The sequence below is a fragment of the Pezoporus occidentalis genome, unplaced genomic scaffold (assembly GCF_034315485.1).
Source record: "Pezoporus occidentalis ecotype Australia unplaced genomic scaffold, CSIRO_AGI_Poc_V1 ctg33, whole genome shotgun sequence".
Lineage (NCBI taxonomy): Eukaryota > Metazoa > Chordata > Aves > Psittaciformes > Psittacidae > Pezoporus > Pezoporus occidentalis.
Genome location: NW_026915268.1, coordinates 6,172,614 through 6,178,906, shown reverse-complemented (window position 1 = coordinate 6,178,906; position 6,293 = coordinate 6,172,614). Strand labels below are relative to the sequence as shown.

Sequence of the window (6,293 nt, the reverse complement as noted above, 5' to 3'; positions counted from 1 at the left end):
CGCAGGCTTCCGCCGCAAGAGACTCTCCAGCCGCGGCGGAGGAAAACCCGCCTCACACAGAGCCAGTCTCTCTCAGGGACCTCGCCTCCCGCTTGCCGTTACTTGAAGCTTGGTAGCAGGCAACGCTGCCAAAACGCCTTAGTGTGCATTTGCCTGAGATAGTAAAAATTCCTGGCTCTCCAGCCCCCAAAAGCGTTGTTACCTGTGTGACAAGGCAGACACTCGGGCCCTGACAACTCAAGCCCAAGGGCTGCTCTCCTCAGCAGAACGGAGGTCTTACCGTCCCTGAGATACCTAAAGGGCTCCCACTGCCTATTAGGTTCGTTAGAAGCTTCTGGTAAAAACCCCTACAGCTCATGTGCTAGGAGCCCCTTTTCATCTGAGCCAACATTGCCACCTTGCGCTGCTCTGAGGGAAGCTCGCTTTTCCCCTGCCGCCCAAGCCGGGAAGGTTCCGTAACCCAAGCCCAGCCGGGCAAACGCTATTCGTGATTTGCAATCTTTTCGTAGTCAGTATCTTCCTTTCGAGTTTAACGTTGTGGCCATAGAACCGGGCTCTCCAGCACCTGGGGAGCTGCCGCTTTACGAAGGTGAGGTTGTGCGGCTGAATCCAGCCTCGGGGCAAAGGGGAAAGTCTGCCTTTTGAATGGATCACTGCCTTATTTTTCTCCTCTCTGCGCCTGGAGAGCACAATCAAACCATAACGCAGACGGTATTTTACAGAAAACCCAGGGGACCGGTACAAAATAGGTGTTGAAATCAAATGAAAGGGCTCAGAGAACAATCGCAAGGAATTCAGCTCCCTTAACAAGCTCAGGATAAAAAAAATTAAGTGCTTGAAACCAAGCACATAAATCGAAGTTAACTGTGCCTCTGCCCCACTACTGCAGAGCAGTAAAAGCAGAGCAAAGCACCGTGATGAAATGTAAGCCATCCAGCCACTTCTGCTCAGTGAAAGTCATATATAGACTGCAAAACGTACAGTGCTAATAAACAGACCCATAAATCATGCCAGCGTTGCCCAAGCAGCAGACCGGGTTTTGCTCCATTTCCCTGGCTTTATTTCAGCACCAGTATTTTGTATGTCTTGGACCCTGTGTGTTCTCTCTCAACTTCCTTTGTCGCCCTTCGGTCCAGGCACCAAACTGAATCATGTTGTCCTTAATCGATTGCCTCTGTGCTGCAGAGCCGTACAGCACTGACCATCGCTGCCCTGCAAGCACGGCCGCTGTGGTAGGATGCAGAGCACCACTTCCCAAAGCCTGTGCTCGTGCTGATCACTGGAGAGCATTTATGACATCCTTGTGCGGTGGTTTTTATTGCCAATACGTGCACAAAGCCTGCTGCATCTGGGGAAAAAGCAAAGCCCCTGCTGCTGCCTGAGAGTTGCAAGGCTCCCAATGTACATCATGTCCTGAGCAGAGCTCTGCAGTTGTTCCCAAGCACTCTGATGGGATAATCACCGCTGCCAGCAGACCTTCTCCATCCCTTTCTACTGCCTTTTCGGTTATAGCACAACCAGGCCTGCAAATCTTGGCTTCAGCCCTGAGATGAATGTAGTAGAGCTTTCTTGCAGGAAGTTTTCCAAGGAAATAAGCCAGTTGGTGTATATTTATTGTCCATACAGCACAGGCTTTGTGTGCCTGAGCATGTATTCTCCCCTTCTGATGATTTCGGAAAGAGCTGGTTGAAAAACCCAGAGTCCAGCTGCAAGGTCCCCCAGCTCCCCTCCTGGGCCAGTATGGGGGAGAGGAAGATGCTAAGTACAGTATAAACCCATAGGAAACTTGTTATTAGCCTTGCAGGTGGAACTTGTTCATATAGAAACAGTAAAGTTATATTAGTGAACAACTTCAGCTGAAAATACCCCACCCTTTCTCCAATAATGTTGAATTCTTCAACAATTCTTTCTATGTAGAACATAAAAAACGCATACTCATATATCAGTGGTATTCAAGTGGCGGAAAGGGCTAACGCAGAATCATAGAATGGTTCATCTAAGGAACAGCAGCATAAGGGACAGCTCAAAATCAGGAAAGCCATGAAAAAATTCAGCACTACCTCATTTGTACTAACTTTGTGAGACACACACCTATTTGACATAAACCATCAGTAACCTGACGTGTGCTACTGCTTTATCAAAAGCCTCATATTTGTAAACTCCAGCCACCAACCACCTGAATATGCTGATGCTGTTACACTCCTGCAGTGTACAGCAGCAGCCTCAGGCCCGCACTTGGAGTTCACATATAGAGGCACTGCATCTACAGCAGCACCTACAGCATGGTAATGGCACTGTGATGTGGCTGACCACCACTAAACCATGTTTTATAAACTGAAAACATGGTTTAGTCTAAAAAAACTCCTAAGTTTGGATTATTTCACAAACACACAATTCTCCATAAAACTGCACTGAATCCCAATGGGTCAGGCATCTTGGTGAGAGCTCCTGTGCTCTGACTACAGCCACTTTGGAGTTTCAACAGCACTTTGTCTAACTGGAGCATTTCTGTCTGAATGTGTCATGGCTGTCTCTGCCCTCCCCACCAGTTCTGATGTGTTTTATGTGTTTAGAACCTTTTCTAACTCCCCAGTTTTTAATGGGCTTCACCTCCCCCCAGGCCTAGGGATGGGAGATAACAAGAAATTCCTTCATGTTGGGAACTGAAGCATGCAGAGGGAATCTTGTGAACTTGTACTGGCTGTGCATGCAACAGAAATAGGAACATCACCCTAATTTTCTTCACAGAAGACTGTAGAAATCTGATGTCGTTCAGAGTGCTGGAGGAAAGGGAACCTTGGTAAGAATCTCTCCTTGTGGCACAAGCTATGGTGGAGCTTGTGCACAGCAGGAGGGGCAGCAGCCTTCCTGTGCCGCATTTCTTTTCTGGCTTTTTAAGTGGAAGTTGTCCATGCCCATGGCAGGGACTGGAACTGGATGAACTGCAAAGTCCCTTCTAACCCAAACCATTCTGGGATTCTATGACCCAACAGCCTTATGATACACTGAAAACCAAAATGAACAAGTTTAAATATAGATAAGTTTAATAAATAGAGGACACATAAAACCAAGTACTTTTAAACAAGCAGTAGAGGGGATTAACAACAAATTGCACATGCAATTCTTGTTATAGCTTGCCCCCCAACCACCTTTGATGTTTCAAGTTCCTACATCAAGATCCTGCAAGTTAACTACATCCATCCTTCTCTGGTACTCCCATTTAAATTGTGGACAGGAAGTTTCCATCTTCTCTATGTCTTTCAAACGGAGATCTTCAAAGCAGCACGGAAATCTCGTTTGTTCTGACAACAACTGCTGCTCCAGCAAACCACCACCTGCAGAGAAACATGCAAACCATTTGCCTGTCATTAAAAATCATACAGTTAACACAAGCATCTCTAAAGGCCCCAAATTCAAACTTTAACCCTGACCAGTTAATTAGCTGACCATCATTTTTATATAAAAGATGTGGTATTAAACCAAATGTCTGCAACAGATGTTTTATTTTCTGACTGCAGATTGTCTGCATCCAATCTAGGATTAACTCCACTGAGGAGGAGTTACTCCACTCTCAAGCATGCAGAGCACTGCCAAAACCTGGCACCAGCCAGTGCCAGAACAGCACTGGCAGTGCCAGGAGTGTGTTGGCAAGCACTTTCCTCTCCCAGCAGCATAACACTATCGCAGGCACTGAGCAGCAATGGGTAGCTGACTACTGCTGGGTCAAACAGAACCCAAAATTGGGATTTTAGAGGACAGAAAGATCCAGGAACACATTATAACAGTCTTCCAATACCTAAAAGGGCAACAAGAAACCTTGGAGAGGGGCTTGGGACAAGGGCCTGTAGGGACAGGACAAGGGGAATGGCTTTAACCTGCCAGAGGGGAGACTGAGATGAGCTCTTAGGCAGAAGCTCTGCCCTGCGAGGGTGCTGAGGCGCTGGCACAGGGTGCCCAGAGAAGCTGTGGCTGCCCCATCCCTGGCAGCGTTCAAGGCCAGGTTGGACACAGGGGCTTGGAGCAAGCTGCTCTAGTGGAAGGTGTCTCTGCCCACAAAAGGGACTGGAACTGGGTGAGCTTTAAGGTCCCTTCCAACTCAAACCACTCTGGGATTCTGTAAGCACAGCCCCAAAAGTACAGCCTCTGGTGATCTGGGCCTCGCTTCTAATACCCCGTCAGAGCTTCCTTCAGCAACCGGCAGCACTGTGTGCTTCACTGGATAAGCCAGCTTCTTATCTGCACCGCAGAGCACCAGAGGCTGGCCCAACAGCCCTCTCACATGCCAGCAGAGGCCATTTTGCCTACTTGGTAGGGTACAACGAACCATCTTTTTGCCCAGCTCCCCAAGCGGCTCCTGGAGACGCCTCACCACGGCTCCAGAGGCTCCCGGGCTGTACCTTGTGTCTCCTCCGCAGGTCACCCCTTTACATCTCCTCCGCACAGGCACATGCTGGCTCCCATAGCCTCAGCCTCCTCCATAAGACTCCTCATTTTGCTGCTTCCACCCCCTGCAAAGCTCGGGGCTGGCAGAAGGCAGGCTCCTGGCAGCACCCGCTACCCGAGGGCGGTCTCCTCCCTGCAGCCAGCCCTGCCGCCGGGGACCTTCCAGCCACAGCAATCACTCCGCACATACAAAAGCCGCGGACCGGCTGGAAGCCCTAAAGAGAGCACAGGAGAAACATCGCTTCAAATAGTCAATTAATTAAATCTGCGTTAATAGAGCTGAACAGCTGGGAGCTGGCATGGGAATGGGGAAAAATAATAAATCAAAGCGAGTAATAACCCAAGAAATTGCTACTAAGCGACACAGCCCGAACAATCCGCCCTCCAGTCCCAGCCCTCGGAGGTTATCCCCCGGCGCGGGCACGGCGGCCGTTCAGCCATGAGTAACCATTACATACGATAGATATAAAGGGGCAATATTTGGCGTGGCGTTTCCGACCCACAGCCCCGGGGGGGGAAGTAATGCGCCCCTGGTCTCCAGCATGGGTGTCGGGAAGACCCGCGGCGGCAGGCCCACAGCCTCCCCTCCCCTTCCCTCACCTCATGGCGGCCGCCGCGCCCAGTGTCGCGGCCGCACCCGGCCCTCATGGCGGCGCTGGGGAGAAAGGGCGGGCTGGGCCTCGCCGCGCCGCTGAGGTGGTTCCGCAGGCCCCGCCCCGCCTGCCTCGGCCGCTCCCCTGGGGCGGGCCCGGATCGCGGGTCCCGGGCAGAGGCTCTCGGGGCAAGGTGGGAAAGTCAAGTCAGTAACAGCAGTAGAGGGGTCTGGGTTGGAAGGGACCTCAAAGCTCACCCAGCTCCAACCCCTGCCACGGGCAGGGACACCTTCCACTGGAGCAGCTTGCTCCAAGCCCCTGTGTCCAACCTGGCCTTGAACACTGCCAGGGATGGGGCAGCCACAGCTTCTCTGGGCACCCTGTGCCAGCGCCTCAGCACCCTCACAGGGAAGAGCTTCTGCCTAAGAGCTCATCTCAGTCTCCCCTCTGGCAGGTTAAAGCCATTCCCCTTGTCCTGTCCCTACAGGCCCTTGTCCAAAGCCCCTCTCCAGGTTTCCTGCAGCCCCTTTAGGCACTGGAGCTGCTCTGAGGTCTCCCCTTCAGGAGCCTTCTCTTGTCCAGGCTGACCCAGCCCAGCTCTCTCAGCCTGGCTCCAGAGCAGAGCTGCTCCAGCCCTCGCAGCATCTCCGTGGCCTCCTCTGGACTTGCTCCAACAGCTCCACATCCCTTTTGTCTTGTTGACCCAGAACTGGTGAAATCTCATGAAGGAGGAGAGGCAGCCAAAGCAGCGTGGCTCTCCTTTCGTCTCCTCTGCTCCAGACTGACAAAATGCTGGTGTCAAGTATTGGCTTGTATCTCATCACACCGTGCTTGTAGGAACAAACACATTGTGCTACCATCTCTGCAATTAAAGTTATAAAAGTGCTTTGTAACAGAGCCCTGCTAACGCCCCAAAACTGCTTTGTGGTCGTGCTGGACATCCAGCCCCTGGAGTACCTACGGCAGTAATGGCCACGGGACACAGGGCTGGCAGACACCACACGTTGGCTAAACTCCCCTTGGAGCACTTCACTGAATTCTCTTCCCTGTCTTGCAGCATTGCTCTTCCTCTTGCTCCAGGCACTGACTATGCTGCACAAACGCTGCTAAGCCAAGGTCCGATAGGATGGAAGGACCATGGTGCCGACCCTGCCACACTGAGGCTGGAGAAGAGCAGTGGTGTGGGGCCAGCAGCGAAGCTCTGGGCACAGGCAGTTTTGGAGCTGAGAACAGTGAAGAATAGTGGCAGGAGCTCCA

The 6,293-nt window shown here is 51.7% G+C and overlaps 1 protein-coding gene, 1 long non-coding RNA gene and 1 other non-coding gene across 3 annotated transcripts in view; 1 reads left to right on the top strand and 2 right to left on the bottom strand.

The window, feature by feature from the left end:
- The window catches only part of SIL1 (SIL1 nucleotide exchange factor), a 198,853-nt gene that overhangs the window by 82,750 nt on the left and 109,810 nt on the right, over positions 1 to 6,293 (top strand). The window lies entirely within an intron of this gene.
- Positions 1 to 6,293, bottom strand: part of LOC134169050 (uncharacterized) — a 129,623-nt gene that overhangs the window by 92,745 nt on the left and 30,585 nt on the right. The window lies entirely within an intron of this gene.
- LOC134169088 (small nucleolar RNA SNORA74) lies at positions 3,519 to 3,723 on the bottom strand. The gene has a single exon (XR_009966760.1). It is a non-coding gene; the product is annotated as a small nucleolar RNA SNORA74 (small nucleolar RNA).